Source organism: Colletes gigas, unplaced genomic scaffold (assembly GCF_013123115.1).
Source record: "Colletes gigas isolate AHSC1104 unplaced genomic scaffold, ASM1312311v1 Colletes_gigas_Sc00011, whole genome shotgun sequence".
Classification (NCBI taxonomy): Eukaryota; Metazoa; Arthropoda; class Insecta; order Hymenoptera; family Colletidae; genus Colletes; species Colletes gigas.
In genome coordinates this window covers 4,934,541-4,953,718 of record NW_025106640.1, presented here as the reverse complement: position 1 = coordinate 4,953,718, position 19,178 = coordinate 4,934,541, and the positions used below count along the sequence as shown (strand labels likewise).

The following is a 19,178-nucleotide window of genomic DNA, read 5'->3' as shown; positions in this document are numbered from 1 at the left end:
AGTTCGAAGTTCGAAGTTCGAAGTTCGCGTAAAACGTATGGAGATTTGGGTTCCGTTTTGCTTGAATTTGCAAAACGCGTAACACCGGTGAATCGGCAAATAAATTTAGCAAATTTTCGTACGACGTCGCGTTAAATCGATTTCGACGATTATCGGCGCGACAATAAATATAGTAATTGGCGTAGAAAATTTCGAATTACCGGCCCCGTTACGACGGAATCGTGTCAGACAATGCTCGAACGAGTGCGCTCGCGCGCGGAACGCGGAACGCGTTATCATTATCGTCGATATCGCGTCCGATGCCCGTCAAAACGCAACCGGGCCGCGTGAACTTTAAATAAATCGCGTCGATAAAATCAGTCGTCGGTTATATCGACGATGGTACGCCGTTTTAATCTTTCGTTTGCAAATCGAAGTCAATTTCGTTTATCGTCGGCGAGGATCGAGTGGAGTCGCGCGTCGGAGCGTAAACGCCGATAGAAAAGAATGACGACAACCGCCCCGACGCCGGTATCGACGTCGCGCGTCGCGTCGACACTTAAATTTTGTCAGAAATTTGCAGAGAAACAATCAACCAAAATAAAAAAGAAAATTAATGAAAACTCTAGTCGGAACGCGAGTTCTTGAAATTCAAATTTATTATTAGCGCTGAAAGGTCTCGAGCAACGGGGATAAAACTATTCGATTTCTTCTTTTCTTTAATCTCTAGGTTACAGTTTCACGTTAAATTCCCGCGAGTATTTCCTCTTCAATTTTTATCGATTACGAAGGTTCGAAGGAAAGGGCGTATTAGGCATCTTTGTGCACCTTTGCTCGAGTAATAACGCTCCCCCATTGGCAGCGTAAAACTCCCTTTGCCAGGTGTAACCGCACCACCGAGGCAGTGATAAAGTTTCGCTCCTTATCCCGACCCGAAGCCAGTTAAAAAATGGCTGGATGGCAATTCCGTTACCCGTTGAACGTGTGTTACCTTGATTGCTGCTGCTACCTAAACGACCCGAACCGCGAACGACGCCAAAGTGGTTCTGAAGTCGCCCCCGCGAACCGGGGAATTTCGCGCAATGAAAATTGCAAATTCCTCCAAACGGGCAAATTGCCACGGAACACGCTGGAACGCTTCTTTCCGGCTCCAGGGGAATTTTCTAAGCTTATACGTCTAAATTCAACCCTAATGGCCCCGACCATTCTCTCCCTAAATAAACCACCAACGCACAGTGTTTCCTATATCATAAAACTTCCGAAGCAATTCATTTTCGAGACCTCTGATAGTTTTTTAAGTGAACGAAACGTTGCATAAAAATGTATACAGTTTCTAATAACTATTGCAATTTCTTTAGGAGTGATTATCGACTAACTTTTGTTTGGGAAATTTTTTTCTCGGATCAATAGAAATGCCTGAAAAATCGTAATAATCGTTTCGAGTATATAACTTTGTATTCATTCTCAATTTTCCTTTCATTTGTAACTTGAAAAGCATGTGAAAATAAATGTATAACAAATAAAACGTATTAAAAATAAGAATAGGCGATCACAGTCTAATGTTTTCAATTCACCGTAGTTACTTCTCGATACTTTTTTTAAAACTCAAGTCAAAGTTGAAAAGAATTGAATACAAAAAATTGAGAGAAATTATTATCATAGGATATCTTATAAAAATCGTCACTCGGATGAAAATTGGTGAATTGGTTTTCCTGAAAATATATCAAAAATTGCCATCAATATTGATGCACCATTTTCCATTGCAAAATAGTAAATTCGCTAAAAAAACGAAGATAATATCACAATATATGTATCTTCGTGAATAATTTAAGCTACAATAAGCCTTCAATTATAAATATTAGTTTTTTTATTTTTGCCCATTATGCAAAACACTGTCCTTGTCCTTCGAATCAAATTAAAATCGAGATTCGATGGAAGAGAGTCAAAATTTCGTTTCACTGTCCCCGCGTGAAAATGACAAATTATGAGATAATCCTCCTCAGGGAGTATCCACCGTACTTTGCATTATAATTTTACGAAAGCAGGTCGGGTACGTTGAAACGATTCGTTTCGAATCGTCGGGGTCGACATTCATTTCTGACAACAGAGTGCACGAGCCGTTGGAGCGTTCAGATAACTAAGATTTGAATAATGGGGGCCTCATTGTACTCCCCCACCCCCCCTCCCGCCCGTAAATATTTCTTCGTCGAGGCGTCTTCCACGCGGTAATTTCTTTACGATTACTAACGACCCGCTCGTATCGACATTATTCGTTCCTGCTCGTTTGTAAGAGCATTAAAGAGGAACATCGGAGGGATCGTAGAGCAGAGTATTGCTCGGTATAGCATTAACCACGCGATGAAACCCTTTACGCGCATGTTTCCCGGTGCAATTACTAAATTATTCTCCGTGCAGCTTCTTTCTTCGTCGTCTCATCGTGCTCGCGGCTCGTTATCTTCTCGCAACCGTGCAACGTCTGCATATCTCGCGAAAAGCGTGGTGGTTCGAGCGAACGCGGATATTTTCAAACCATTCTTCACGGGAACAAAAAGTAGAATCGTATCACCCGTCCACGTTTAAATATTTTGACAGATTACGACAAGATTATGACGAAACGGTACATTAGAATAATGTATAAGAATTATAATACTTTAGCGCGTACAATAGAAATGGTTAAAATACTAAATTTCGAGCGTTTCATTGGTACACCAATAACATTTTTTCCCCAAGCAATTTGATTGTATTTTCTTATGGTTGTGCGTTCTACCCGTGATTCCAAGCGCGGCTGACAAACGGGTTGAAGCTGAATTTTTCATTTCGTCCTATTTCCGCCCGTAATTAGACTCCCGACCGTTTCATTGTTATCGTTCGTTTCGGTTCAACGACGCCGTCTCTGCCAGCGATGTCGCGACCGATACTTCGACTTTCGTTTTGCACGAGAAAAACTTCAATTAATTACTCAGCGCTGTGAATCGGTAAAAATGATCTCTTCGAAGACGAAATCGTCCAGGATGATTCGGCGCCAAAGTGGCCAAGAGTTTCAGTTATTCCCTTTTTGGGATCGCGAGTTATTCCGTTTGGTACTCCGTGGAAGATAGCACGGACGACCTCGGCGCTGCACTTCCTCGTCGCAGCCCCGGAAAACCGGAAACTAGGCCGAAGGCGCCAACAACTGGCGAACCCGTTCCCAACCCCCTTTTGCGCACCACTCACGAACGTTCTCCCCTCGCGTGCAGTGATTGGCCACTCGCCGCTCGTACGGAATAAATCACGAACGATGAATATTAATACGCCCGCTAGTCGATCCGCAGTTGAAATGCGCTTCCGCGAACGAAATAGAGCAAGAAAAGAGAAAGAGAACGCGACGACGTCCCGGCGACGGAAATTTTCAAAATTATCGATCAAGAAATATTACGGCAGATAAGGTGTTCGACGCATTTTTAGTGGTGGGGGTCACCGGTGACCTCCGAGATGAAGTTTGCATTTCTTCAAGCAATTTCGTACAGCAAAAACCTCGTCACGAATTAAAAAAAAAAGAGGCAGCTAGGGAGAATAAAAGCAAAGAATTGTACAGGAAAAGTAGTGACGTATTGTGTCGATTATACTGGTTCATCCACTTTTCTTTGCGTAAAACGTTTCAATGTAATTTTTCATGAATTAATAAAATTATTTTTGTATGTTCAACATGGCATTAATTTCTTCGAACCATTACAGTAACAATGATATTATTGAGCAATTTATCAGTATCGATATTTACTCTAATTGTGTATTTTTATTATTGGTCGCGGTCATCGGTGACCCCCATGACGCTGTTAGTCATATCGAGTGCCGGTCACCGATGACCCCCACGGCAGTAAACGTGTTAAGTTCGAATCGAAACGAAAGGTTCCATAAAACGCTTTGCTATTAGACGAAAAGAAAAACTGATAACTCTTGCGAGTCGTTTTAATTAAATAATTTCTTTTCAGGATCGCTCGAGATCACCCGACGTATTTCGGTTGGATTTCGTGGCGAATAAAAATGTTCCCCGGCAATTTTACAACGACGACGACTGTGAAAGCGCTGGTTTCGGACGAGCGTTGCGTAATTCCAGAGAAATTCGAAATATGTGGTAATTTAAAGATGCACAGGGTTTTTTCTGGTAACCGGCCTCGCCGAGCGTACCCCACCTAATTATAACGACGAGTAGCGTACGCCAGGGGACTCAACAAGTGTTGAGAACTTTTCTCCGGGGGAAAATAGCGGCTCGCGCGAGAATTTCATCCCCGGCGAACAGTCGCGAATCGTACGGATAAATATTAGAGCGACGGTTCTTTAATCCGCCGCGCGGCGAGGAAAAAAATTCCGCGAAGAGGATTTTTCCGTAAAAGAGTGCATCGAGCATGCGTTTCCTCGGGCAACGAAGTTGTAAGAGAGTCTCGCGCGAGAATTTACGTAGCTTTGATTCGGGGGGGGGGCTAAATAATTTTTAATCGGATTAAGACGAACGAGGAAATAAGTTCGCCCGGGATGCTCGACGAGACGCGTAAAACGAGAATTTATGCTTCGCCCCGGAAGTGTTTTACCATTTTTATGGCTCCCCGAGAATCATCTGCGCGTTTAACGTACTCTGGCAAAGATTGAATAACACTTGCCGAAATGGGAGAAAGAAGGTCGTCGTCGCGTTGCACCTTGAGACCTGAAACAGAAAACAACATTCTTAGTCATCTGTACTGGACGAAAACATTAAGGTTTCCTATGTGTCATGGCGGTCACTGATAACCTATTGCAAAATTTGTCTCCGATCGTTAAAAATGTCACTAAAGTCTACGTATTTCGCTCACAAAATTACGTGACGTTGTAAATAGTAAATAAAATTTCTATACGCTTACTACGCTTACACTTATTCGATCACGTTAACACCCAATCACTCAAAGTACCGAACGAGTAAATATGCGACGCGTCCAATCGACGTTTATGGAAAAGTAATTGCAATCGGCCATTTATTTACTTACGATTGGGTCCTCGTAGCGACCATAAGCAGTATAGGGCATTGGTAGTCTGTAGTATTGAATTATGTTCGAAGCACAACGCACATTGCGATCGCAACACTTTTTTTAGGTTAAGTCTGCCGAGCTCCACGTGCTCGCACCTGACGTGCGAAACTGCGTCCAAGCAACGACGAGTCGTCGAGTTACGCGCACCGAGCTTGCCCGAGGACGGCCGACGACGCCCGATCCCGCGATCCCCAACTCCACAATGTAATATACCAAATTATAAGTAAATAAAAAACTTTTACAACAAATTAACGCAAGAGGAATTTTATACAATCCCTTCCCCCCCTTCGTAATGCAAAGAGACGTTAATATTGCGTATCCTCTAAATTTAATTGGAATTCGTATGCAGTTTGCAAACAGACGGGCTAAATTGACTATTTTTAAATTTTGCAGAATATAAATATCTATGTGGTACAGGTATATCAATCCACTTCGTTTATTGTTAAAATATCTGGCAAATAGAGACAGACGAAAATAATTCCAAAGACTGTTATTATCGCTATTCCTGTTCTGTTGTTCTCGTTAAAAAAAAATATATAACGATGGTCTTTTCTTGTCCCATTCGCGGGCAGTTTCCCTTCCTTATATAGGGCCCATAAAGCTGGCAATTTAATTACTCGCTGCTTCGAAAAGGATTTGCATGGGAGCGTAAAACATTTCTGTTGCTCGACGTAGCCGATAAGAGCTCGCCACGAGCTACTTCCTAAAGGTTATTTTCACGCGGATATACAAAGCTGCAGCTAAAAGTATCCGTATAAACCCGGCTGAAGCTGAAAAGCGCGTGATAACGGGATATACGTGCATCCAGGGCCACCTGGATGAAACACACGCGATGTGTACACTGGACGGACGAATTTTCGGCGGAAATCTGATATATTCGTCGAGCTTCCGGCGGATGCTGACCGTAATGTGCGCGAAAGTCGCCATTTTCTAGCTTATATTAATCCCGGGAAGATCAGGGGACACGGAACAATGCTTAATCGCAGGATTACGTGGCTGTTGTATTTTTTCGTTTCCGTTTCGAACCTTTGTGCAAACGATTTCGAAGGGCTGAGTTGTTTCAGGACCGCTGGACGATCTTAAATTTCACGGTGGACGTCGAACGTAGACGTGAAAATTCCGTTTCCAACGTAACAGAGAGCGCGGCGCGTAATTACTCGAATCAGAAACAGGAGGATCCTCGAGTAATGAGGAGAGACGGTCGTCCCGGGGCGTTGCCCGCATCGAAAACAAGGCTAAAACAAGGGGTTCGACCTCTGTTCGACAAATCGTTCGACTTCTATGGGGGAAACGCGAGCGGTAAATTCGTCCCGGGAAGCGAAAGCGAAATAAATCGTTTTCAATTTGCCACCGCGTGGCAACGATTTCGTCGAAACATCGACTGGGCTCCATACGCCAAAACGCGTGAAAAGCTGTTCGAAACTCAATTTTACAAAGTAACCGGACCAGTTACAAACTCACGTTTCGGAGATTTAAATTTAATACGAGGGTGGATGGTTTTATTATTATTTTTATGATCATACGCGGGCACGTCGGGAGCTTGAAACGCGCGAAATTGGAAACGAAAGTTATTTCGACCAGCTTTCATGTTTAATAAAGAAACGGGAAACGCGCCGGTCTCGCATGGAAAATATTCCCCGGGTGTGTTTACAACAATATTAAAAAAGAACAAAATTGCTCGTGTTGGTTCGGAAGAAAAAGTTTCGTGCTTGAAATTAAAGCTGGCCGGGGGTTGTGATAAAATAGCTTCGCGATAGCGATGCTGTAGGAATGCAACCGATCCAGTTAATGAGTATACTTCAAACAGTACTGCCGGATGTACAAAACGTGTAAAAGTAAAAAGCATTGCATAGAACCCTGTGAAATTATTTTTTAATTTGCACCGTGCTTTAAAAATTTTTTGGAAACGACGTAAAAGAATAGCATCTGAAATTTTGGTTTTTCCTACAGTATTATAGTTTTTCAAAGTTCATTTTGTTGGCCCACAACCTGGCGTTTCGTTTCACGAAATCCCGTCGAAATGTTACTGCGCGCGCGTTATGCATTTCTACATTTCCAGCTGTTATTGAATACAACAGACAGGAAGCACTGTTGTTGATCAAAAATTTGATCTCCGCGCACACCCGTTTTTTTCTCTCCATTTTCCATACGCCCCCGGGTGCCCAGAAAGCAAAATTGCAACGGATTCGGTTACAAAATGTTTCAGGGACGATTCGACAAAAAACCCCGGATCTTTCTGTCGAGGTTATTCCCGAAGTTTTGTTAAAAAAATAACCGTCGCGACGCGGATTACGAAAAGTAAGTTCTCAAAGCCTCTTAAAGGCAGAGCATATTTTCTATTTTGGCTGTCCGTGAGGGACGTGTTCCGTTTCTGGTAAACAGATCCCGTTGGGAATTAAACTTTCCACGCGGCCGTACGGAATAAAAATACACTCGCCCTTTACGGGAATTATGACAGTAAATAGCCTGTGGATTCACGCGACGCCAAAAATATATTCTGAAATCTACTTTTACTGGAATTCAAACTTGGAATCCACGTTCCGTATTCGCTGGTTGTTTGTAACTGTTACGATCCGCGATACGTTACGTCGTTCCTGAACTTCTCTCGCGCGAGATATCTTAGCTTCGTCGGCGATGGTTCCGCGTGTACGATTTCGGAGGACGAATTTTGGCTCGTTGCTTTCTCTCCTTACTCGCGAGAAACCTTTCTCGTTCTAGCCGCGTGAAATTACATTCCTCGATGCCGCGAGCCTTAAATAGAACGCTTAATTCTCTCCGTTAAAGAAACTCTTGCTCGGTTGTACGCCCGATATTTCGTTGCGAAAAGAAACTCCACATGGATCGTTTTCGTGCGAAATTCTGTCCCTCGAATCGAAGTTCTTGCCGTTTAAATCCGAAATTCACTCGGTTCCGGGACCTTCGTTCACAGAGTAACGCGTTCGAAAATGTATCGCCGTTACCAGCGGAGGAACGTCGAAAGAGAAACGGACAAAAAGGAACGCAAATCGTTGGCTCGAAACTGCGATGTTAATGGCTCGTACGCCGCAACGATTCAACTAGTGGGACCCGGGTAAACAATTTACGTCCGCCGAAGTTTTTGCAACTTGTTTAGCGGCGATTCGGGGCGAAGCCATTGTTACGAATTTCCTTCCGTTTCGGGAAACAGGTGTCTGACGCAGGTATCTGGAGCACTCGAACCGTTTTAACAGAGACGAAGAATTACTTTCTCTGCTGAAACGTTTTCGGTGGCGAGTAACGAGCGACAGAAATCCTATTTCAAGAAGTTTCTCCGGTTGAGATACATACGTAACTAAATTACAGAGTTTAAAATCAACCCTACTCATCAATAAAATTTATGAGTATGTAAACTACGAGTCGCAGGGAATTACAGAGAATTCGAAGTTATGCGTGAGAGGTACGAAGTATAGTAGAGATCAGATTGATTTCGTTTCATCCGGGAAGGAATAACAACTCCCGGACGAGATCGATCATCCGTTCGAAGGCGGATGAACCAATTGCGGATCCGGACCAGCTGAAACTCGATGCACGTCAGTCTTATTCTACAGACACGTTCTCGGGGGAAATTGCGTTCGTCGGCGTTGTGATTCGAGCACAAGGGGTTGCGGTCTCGGCGTCATTGTCTCCGAACGTTTCATCGTCGCTGTCTGTTTGTGCAGGCTGTCGAGGCAAGTAAACCGACACTGACGGGGGCTGCCTCGACTCCGTTATAATGGAAGTAGATGCTAACGACTGACAATTACTTTCGTTCGAGCGCGAAAGACGCTAACAACACGGATTAATCCACGCCAACTTGTTAATCCACGTCCCACGCGACAACAATGCTGACCATATTGTACGACGACCTTCGCGAAACTCGTCCCTTCCACAAAATGTGAATCTTCAGCGTCTTAAAACAGTCTAACAGCGTAATAAAAATAGTTAAACTTTAGACCGGTGCAATTTCGAAATTATTAATGTTTTATCAATAATTGAACCATCGCTAGAAGCGGTAAGGCTTCCTCTTTGAAATGGCTTTTGGTTTTTGTCGATACGACTTTCCGTTTTTGAGATATCGTAATTTATATGGAAGCATAATTTTTCAAATTCCACTGTAAAGCGCATTAAAAATAGTAAAACTTTAGACGCGTGCAGTTTCGAAACTAGTAGCGCTTTATCCATTTTTGAACCACTGTTAGAAGCGATAAAGCTTCCTCTTTAAAATGGCTTTTGGATTTTGTCGATCGGACTTTCCGTTTTCGAGATATCGTAATTTATGTGAAGGGGTAATTTTTAAAATTCGACGTTCCGTGTTACGCAAGCCTATCTACGCGTATTAAAAGTACTAAAACTTTAGACGCGTGCAGTTCCGAAACTACTAGTGTTTTATTAATTATTAAGCCATTGTTAGCGGCGGCAAAGCTTCCTCTTTAAAATGGCTTTTGGATTTTGTCGATCGGACTTTCCGTTTTCGAGATATCGCAATTTATGTAAAAGGTAATTTTTCTTAATTTGACTATCTCTGTCTCCGTCTAACGCGTCGGACCTCCTTGTCGCACGTTGACCCACTGACCGAGCGAATGAGTGACGTCACGTTTACTATTTACTACGAGTCACGTGAGTTCATTGATCTCGTGATGTAAACAATGAAATTTAAACCCTTCGGTCTCACGCGATCCACTTGAAATTAAAATCGTCATATCTCCGGAACTAATAAAGCTATCGACTCGCACAAACGCTCATTTTAAAGGGCATTTTATCCTCTATCCAATGACTATACCACCTACTATAATTTACGCTCCCTTCTATGTTTATTTTGACATTTACTGTGACTTTATGCACCCAATGAACTGATGTGCGATAAAAATGGATTATAAATAATTTATTTAATCTAGTCAACATTTTTTCGTAAATAAGTACTTTCTTTGGAACTAATTAAGGTATCGAAATGTCGATACGGTCATCAACCTTGTAGTACGATAAAGTTACATCTACATAATAAATTCTAAGGAAGAAGAAGAAGAATTTGAACGAAGGGTAGTATGGATAAGTAGAATGTGGACGGCGTGCAATTTTCAGTCAGACGCAGAGAACACTGACTCGAATAGTCTGAGCCAGTAGGATTCGCTATTCATTCCAGAACTGAACTTTCTTTCCGCGTGCAACATTCGACTGCAAGGAACCTCCACGAAGAACCCTGTAACTCGATTTTCAGGAAACTTGTTCGTCCTCCCAAATATCGCGTTACTTCTGCAGTAGTATTTTATATTTCTATTTCCTGGGGAAGCAGAAAAATAATCCAGAGGATTTTTAAAACTGCAATAAATCGTGCACAGGTGGAATAAGAACAGTCGATGACAGAGAACTAATATTTTCGGTGTATAAATATGAGAGTTTAAATACATCAGTTTTGGAATAAATTTATATTTCCGCCAGTAAAAATTCGTTTGCAGTTCGATTCGCGATAGGAGTCCAGATGTTAATTACACGCGGGACTATTAAGATTAAATTTGCGCGTTAAAATTGATCGTATAAATGGTCCGGTTCGGATCAATTTGACGGCTACATCAAAATTAATTATTCAGATATCAAAATAATTAACGACAATTTTAGTTGCGCGCCAAAGGTTACTGCAATTCTCGCCGGGATATTCAAATTTAAATTAGTCATTTTGAGGACCCCTCCGAACGCGAATAAATTTGCATCGCAGTTAATTACGGAAGTTATTGTTGGATAGTCGGTATTAATTACTGTGCTTCGGGCACGTACTGTCACGCAGTGCAACTTAAAGTGGCTGCATCGAAGACCAAAACAGTTCGAAGATTTATTTTCTGTATACAATACTCATTTCTTTTTTCTATAGTTGTCAATGTTTGTTCGTCTCCACCGACTGTAAGAAGACATTTGACAAGACGATTGCCATCATTTTCTATCGCAGAACGTAATGAAAACCTGCTCTCATAGTCGTTGAACCAATTTCCCCGGAAACCATCAAATTGTCAAGGTTGGAAGTTCCCATTAAATTCATATTACAATTAGGTATTTCCCAAGAGTTCCCTCGTGTCTCGTGTCCGCTTGAAAATTCCACTCTCGAGTGGCCTTGTTGTAAGTTATGCAACGTGGGAAGAAAACAAATAACTAAGGGACCACTACGAGGCTTCCAAAATAGATTAATAATTTTGAAAATCATTTCCTCGACTGTAAAAAAAACAAATTTTCTCAGTTGTTCCTTTAATATTTCATCGTGAACACTAGGGGATGTTCGCTCTGGTGATCCGTTATTCGCACAAAGCACTCATCTCCGCTTATGGCGTCGGTGTTTAGGGTCTCGAGAGCAACCCTAAGGCGGCCAGGACCATCGAGAGACGGTCCTGCCCGAAGTTTCCTCCGTCTGGAGGAACCGTCACGTTCGAGTCGCATCCTGCTACCAACGATGTCAGATGTATTACGAGGGGTCGCGTCGGCAATAATGAGAACAACGCCTGAACGGGGTTACACGTGGCCCGGGTCCAGGCTGCATTAACTAACAACGTATTTCCCCGGGGAGCAGGGAACACCGGGCAGTCGCTCCGGGGAAATATGGAATTGAATTGTTAATGTCGGACAACGCCTGTGCCCCCCTGTTATCGGAAAGCGATAAGGTCGATCGGCGACGTTCGACGAACTCCTCGATCCCCCCTGTCGTTTCGACGTTTAACTTCGCGGATTCCTTAAAAGGAACGACGACGAGGGAACCGGGGTCGAATCGATTCTCGTTGCGCGTAACGACGACCCTGATTTTTGTTCCCGAGCCCCGCGGGTCCTTAAAAGGCGCGATAGCAAACACCTTTTACTATTAATGGAGGCTCGATCGTGTGCTCGGCGCTCTTTCCCGGGGAATATCAGGGAATCCGAGGGTGGGAATTTGTAACGTTGGAACAACGTGGCTTAAACGGCTCTCTCTATACTTGGAAAATGGGTTGCGTCGATGAAACGCGTTAAGAAACACATACGTGGAACGCTTCGATACCGAACGAAATTTTATTCGTGAAATTCTGTTCCATTTTGTAGCGATTCGAGAGTCATAAATGAAATGGCTGGGGTTTGATGAAAGGGCAGCGTTTCCCCGAAAAGTGAAAAATAACAGGAAATTATAGTGAAATGACGCGTGCATGGGCACGTTGTTGGCCCGTTTGCGACATTCGTGGGAGAGTTTCGGGTGAATACTTGCCAGGAATGCCAGCTAATTCCATCGGACTGTTTAGCGACCGTGGTCTCGTCTAGCGAAATGAAACGAAAACCGATGAAGCGGATCGCCACTGGAATACAGCCGAATTAACGGGGTTGGCGAAGAGAGGGCGAGGGGGGTTTGCGTCCTTTCGCGATTCTACGGATCGATCCACGGTATGGAATTTCCGCGGTGGAATCTCACGAATTATACTCCCACCCCGCGCCCTGTGTCGGTTACTATCGAGATTGGATGCTAATGTATTTGTAACTCTTATTAGGAGGCACGCCCGGCTTTGCGCCGCACGATTCAATTAGTACGAGTTTACTATCGTGCAACCTCTCGCGGCGGTCGACGACGACTACGAGGCATCGCGACGCCCCCCCCGTGGAAAGAGAGAATCGAGCTATGGGAACGGGACGGATGGATTTCCAAGGATATGTTTGCACGGATGTAGTACCACGGTTTGGCTGTTAATTAGCTACGCGACCTGACGTCTTCTCCTGGGATCGCGTCTCCTTGCGCCGCGTACAACACGTTTTGTGCATCGAAATATCGTCTCGTTCTTCTTGAAATTACGAATAGTCTGTCGCGATTAATTCCAGGCCTTATGGAACCTCAGATTTTCAGGATAACATCATTCGATTGCAATTTTATATTTTTCACCTACTTGTATCTTGTTAAGGTACGATATTTTTTTTAATTCATGTTGGTGCTGAGTTCTCTTCCTTTGATGTGGTTATATTTTGTGGTAGGTGTTGGTTTCGTTTTAGATATTTCAGGATATTTTCTATATGTTTCTATGGCATCAAGGCTAGAGAAGTTGTTTTTTTGTATTTTTATCTTTGGACTTAGTTATCTTCTACATTCGTATAGTTGATCCAAATTCCATCGCGGCTACTATACAAACGATGAAACGAACATGGTTTTCAGGCCGCCAATCTTGAACGTTTGTTTATATTTTAAACGTGCAGCGGAACCATCGCTGTTTGCAGTGAAGAATCCTCGACGGAGACGCGACATCGTTATAAAATAAATTTTTTCCAATTACCGATCAATTTGCGCGAGCGGTGATTTTTTAACGAGCATTCGTTCCCTTCGCGTCGAGAGCTACAAAGGGCAACCATTAATTGGAGGTGACCGCCATCGAGTTACGTTTCCACGTAACCAACGTTTCACGGTTTTTCTAGAATCGTTCGACCAAGCAACCCTCAAACGTTCGTTAAATTATTACAATTCTTCGCTTTAATTCGATTACCTGTCGTTTCGTAACGTGTTTCTACTTATCTCTTTTCAGAGACAACGTGAATAACAGAGTTTCGATTCAATTTTGAATAATTCCAAGCGCCGTGGGACAAATAGTCCCTGAAATTCCGTATTCCTGAGCCGTTTTTCCAGAATCGAGTCCGATAACGTTCCGGTCGGTGGAGAATATCGTTTCGAGAAAACAACCGGAACTCGAAGATGATCGCAGCGTCGCAAGTACTCCCATAATTTGCTCCCTCGAATTTTACGAAACTACGAGTCACTTGGGCGAGACGAACACCGACGTTTCGCGCAGTTTCTTGGAGAAATTGCCAGCGACGAAGCATTTAGCCGCGTCGTTGCGATCCGATGTATTGGAAAACAATTATGCCCTCCCTAATTGCGGGAGAAGTTACGTTACCCGAGCCTCGATAGCTCGAATAGAAGAACGTCGACAAAGTACTACTCTGATAATACGAGAGAACTCGATCATCAGTTAATGCAAACAAACTTTGCCCCCCAAAATAGCGAATCTGCGTTTCTAATTCGACTGTCGTGAGATTCGTGGTTGAAAACAATAAATCAACAGAATTTATTCCACGTTCTCCACTCGCCTTTCCATCTAAAATTGCCCTTTTTTGGGGGCAATCTGATGCATAGGATGAGAGTCCACTTATATGTATTACTACGTCTGTTTGCGTATCATCCACGAAGCAGAATTTCAACGCGAAACGTAAGTTTATAGAGCGTTGTGTAACGCTGTTTACGAAGTAGTAAGCCAGATCATACCGAGACACGAACTGTTGATTGTAAACACATTTCGATGGAATCGGTTCCACCAGAAACTATTCGAACACAAATATGACAGAATCGGACGGAGAAGATGCAACAGAGTGGGTGTGTGAGTTTCATCCCAGGGATTTGTTAACGAACTAATCGCTGGATGCTTGGACGGATGTTTCGCAGACTGATCGAGGAAACGTGGATCGATGTTTACTCAAAGTTTCAAAGTACAACGTTAAAACCATGAGTCACGCCACGCTTAAAATAAAATTTAATTCGTTTCCCTCGCGTGACTTTTGTCCGCGAAATTAAAATGTCCAGTTTAAATCGTTTAATTAATTTCTACGTTTCCTGCCACGCGTTCCACAGAGCTGTACGACGTAATGATTTCCTCGATTCCTCGGAGAGATGCCCATCTCGGCGTGATTCCGTCACGAATGTCTGCAAATCCGTGGACTTTTTACCCCGGATCCCAAGACGAGCAGGATACTCTCATAATCTTCTGGAGAGACAACGTGTTACTTCCTTCCGGCGGAGGATCTGCATCGAGGGACAAATCCGGATGACGCCAGGGGCCAGAAGAGATCCCCGCTGATAGGGGAAACGGAAGCAGAAAAGAAAGGAGAGGAAAAAAAAATAGGAGGGGGGGGGGAAATGAGTGGAAGTCAACCGGATTCCACCTTCTTCCTAATCCAACTTGGAATCCCTAATTTCGCCGGATGCTTTCGCAGAGTCGAGGGAACAGGTTCTGAATTCTGAAGCGATCTTTTCGTTTCCCGATGCTTTTACTCTTCCTCGGGCTCTCGCGGTGCTCTCCGCGTAATCAGGATTATTCCCGAGGATCGTCGTGTTCCACGAGCTCGTATCCCGTTGGCTCGGCCCAACCCAACGTCTAATTTAATATAAATGTTAACGAAGAACCGGGGACGAACATTTTTCCTACGATTTATTCACCGATCCCCAAACATGCGAGTAATATCGATAAATGTGCAAATGTACCTCTATTTTCAGCGACTCTACGCTATCTCTCGTCAGAATTGGAAGATTGGAAAATTCGTCAATCTGATGTAACAACGAGTGTTCAAAGCGAAGCGTTCTTCTCTGTTTATTCGAGGTTGACGATTGACCGGACGCGTCCATAAATTGATTCCCAGGGGACAGGCTCGTTCGAGGGTCCTGTTTCTGACGGTTTTCACGGGAATAAAATCGATCAACGACCACGACGTCCGTCTTTCACTAGACCCTGACAAAAGGGAAATATCGATAACTCTTTGTACGTCAAGAATCACGGTGCCTTCTCGCGAAATACAAACTCAGCGATCTGTTCTTGCGTAACGATCAACAAAACATGTTCCTTTTCACAAGGAAATATTTACTGAAAGTCGAAGAGGATCGATGAAGGACTATTCGACCAAAGAAATTACTGTATCATGCAAAAAACAATCAAATATAATCGTTAGTGGTTGTGCTCACTATATTGAGAATATTTTTATTTGATTCTTTGGTTGCAAAGGAACATTTACTGAAAGTCAGCTTGTTCAAGGATTATTTGACCAAAGAAATTACTGTATCATTGAACAATGCATGCAAAAAACAATCAAATGTAATCGTTATTGATTCTGCTCACTATATTGAGAATATTTTGTTTTTATTTGATTCTTCGTTTGCAAGGAAACATTTACTGAAAGTCAACTCGTTCAAGGACTACATATTTGACCAAAGAAATTACTGTATCATCGACTAGTGCATGCAAGAAAAATTTTAACGAAACGGAAAATTAATTGTATACCATATCGAGAATATTTTCTTTGAATACTTTGTTTTTATTCGATTCTTCGTTTGCAAAGGAACATTTACTGAAAGTCAACTTGTTCAAGAATTATTTGACCAAAGAAATTACTGTATTATCGACTAGTGCATGCAAGAAAAATTTAAACGAAACGGAAAATTAATTGTATACCATATCGAGAATATTTTGTTTTTATTCGATTCTTCGTTTGCAAAGGAACATTTACTGAAAGTCAACTCGTTCAAGGATTATTTGTCCAAAGAAATTACTGTATCATTGACTAGTGCATGCAAGAAAAATTTAAAGGAATAAATTTATTGATTGCACACTATATTGAGAATAATTTCGTTGAATATTTTGTTTTTATTCGACTCTTCGTTTGCAAAGGAACATTTACTGAAAGTCAACTCGTTCAAGGATTATTTGACCAAAGAAATTACTATATGATCGACTAGTGCATGCAAGAAAAATTTAAACGAAACGGAAAATTAATTGTATACCATATCGAGAATATTTTGTTTTTATTCGATTCTTCGTTTGCAAAGGAACATTTACTGAAAGTCAACTCGTTCAAGGATTATTTGACCAAAGAAATTACTGTATCATCGACTAGTACATGCAAGAAAAATTTTAATGAAACGAAAAATTAATTGTATACCATATCGAGAATATATTCTTTGAATATTTTGTTTTTATTCGATTTTTCGTTTACTGAAAGTCAACTCGTTCAAATATTATTTGACCAAAGAAATTACTATATGATCGACTAGTGCATACAAGAAAAATTCAAACGAAACCCTTATTAATTGCACACTATATCGAGAATATATTCTTTGAATATTTTGTTTTTATTCGATTTTTCGTTTACTGAAAGTCAACTCGTTCAGAGACCATTTGACCAAAGAAATTACTGTATCATCGACTAGTGCATGCAAGAAAAATTTAAAGGAAATCGTTATTAATTGCACACTATATCGAGAATATTTTCGTTGAATATTTTGTTTTTATTCGATTCTTCGTTTGCAAAGGAACATTTACTGAAAGTCAACTTGTTCAAGAATTATTTGGCCAAAGAAATTACTGTATTATCGACTAGTGCATGCAAGAAAAATTTAAACGAAACGAAAAATTAATTGTATACCATATCGAGAATATTTTCATTGAATATTTTGTTTTTATTCGATTTTTCGTTTACTGGAAGTCAACTCGTTCAAGTATTATTTGACCAAAGAAATTACTATATGATCGACTAGTGCATACAAGAAAAATTCAAACGAAACCCTTATTAATTGCACACTATATCGAGAATATATTCTTTGAATATTTTGTTTTTATTCGATTTTTCGTTTACTGAAAGTCAACTCGTTCAGAGACCATTTGACCAAAGAAATTACTGTATAATCGACTAGTGCATGCAAGAAAAACTCAAATTACACACCATATGGAGAAAATTTAGTTGGAATAAATATTGCCTCGAATTAAAATAGTATCAAAGTGGTATCCAGAAAGAGAAGATTTCGTATCAAGTGGCGTACTCCGATAAATAATTAAACGATATAATACCGTTTGAAACGGAAGCGTCGCGCCATAAATCTTGCCGCGTAGCCGCGTTTTGCGTAAGCAGGGCTCTCGATAAAGCGCGATGAATTATGCGACGAGTCGTTATTTCGATGCGGGAGAAGAAATCGCGACAGTTCATAGCGGCGGAACGAAAGAAAAGCCCTCCCCGTCGGCGTTATCATCCCGCGGGAAAGAGGAGGAAACGAAATTCTGTGGCTCGTAACGCGTATTGTCCCCGCAGATGACGAAAAAGATAGCCAATATTCTATCCTGCGGGATTCCATGGAAGCTCGGACGTAGCATTGTCGTGAAGAGGACGCGGACGATAGCCAATAATCCCGCGCTTTCGAGATTCCAGCCACGAGAGAGGCGGAAAGAGAGACGTCCTTTTTCCAACCGCCCGGCTCCTTTATGACGGAGCGGGAAAACCGAGCGACCAATAATCCTTTCGTTTCAGGACACCGCGATTGTACCGGTAACCTCGTTGCACCTGGAATATTGTGTCGCGTCTTCGTTTCCGGATCGATCACCCACGCCGCACAATACAACTAGAAAACAGAGTCTATTACGTATCTAAAATTAATTTATCGCCTTCTAAATTCGATTTTATCTTGAACAAACTTCCCTCTTCTGTGTCTCACCACCCACTTTTCTGTAACGTTTTATTTTCCCCTTGGAATTTTCATCCACGTCGGTTCGGAGAATTTATAAATTCCCAGAATGTACGTATACACGACGAAAATTGTAAAAGCCGGGAGCGATCGTTAATTTTTCCTGGAATTTTTCCTTGATGAAACAAAAGTTATATTTAAATATTTCCACTCGAGAGGCTTGCAGCTTTTACGGAATGGAACCGGCCCGGACAATGGAATTAGTTGAAAAAGACCGATTTGTCAGGATCCTGGCTCCGCGGGAACAACGAAATGAAAATCACCGGTCGCGTTTTTGTTCCTCGATCGCGCCGCTCTCGATCACGCCATTCCCTGGATCTAGATTGAATATGCAAACGCATAGCAAATGGACGGAAAGAAAGAGCATCGGAATCCTCGCGAACAATGGAATATTTTTTTTTTTTTTCTTCTTCCAGCGCTGATGGAGACGACTGAAGGGATTCCCGGATTTTAAGATCTTAAGATCGCGGGGGGATGCTTTTCAGCGTCGTGATTTCATTTCTTTGCTACGTCTTCCAATAAGCAATGCGGACTTTCTCGGGAGCTTATGCAAAAATAAGAATTCCTCTCGTGTCCCCTTTCACTGAAATTCCTTTGATTTCATTTCGAGTAATTCCACTCTGTTCTTTCGTTAAAATAAACTGAAGATTCTGTGAGATTAAAAATGCGAAATGACAATTATCAAATGTGTGACCGGATTATCGAGATTTAAACGTAATGTATCTTTGTTCGAGTACCTTCGATTCGCAGTAGCGATCAATTCCATTTTAATCCGGAGAAATCAAACGAAAAATCTCCGTTTAAATGGATGGTGTCTCTCTCGGTTCCCGGAATAAAAGAATCGAGCGTTCCAAAAGAGGAATCCAAAGGTCGCCATTTGCACGGTTATCTGCAAGGGAGTCGCTCGCCCA

At 42.1% G+C, this 19,178-nt stretch overlaps 1 long non-coding RNA gene across 1 annotated transcript in view; it reads right to left on the bottom strand.

Moving 5' to 3' along the window:
* Positions 1–4,611: 4,611 nt before the first annotated feature.
* LOC122398280 overlaps positions 4,612–19,178 on the bottom strand; it is a 110,074-nt gene continuing 95,507 nt past the window's right edge. The window contains exon 4 of the long non-coding RNA XR_006259178.1: positions 4,612–4,657. This is a non-coding gene — a long non-coding RNA (uncharacterized LOC122398280). The remainder of the gene's footprint in view (positions 4,658–19,178) is intronic.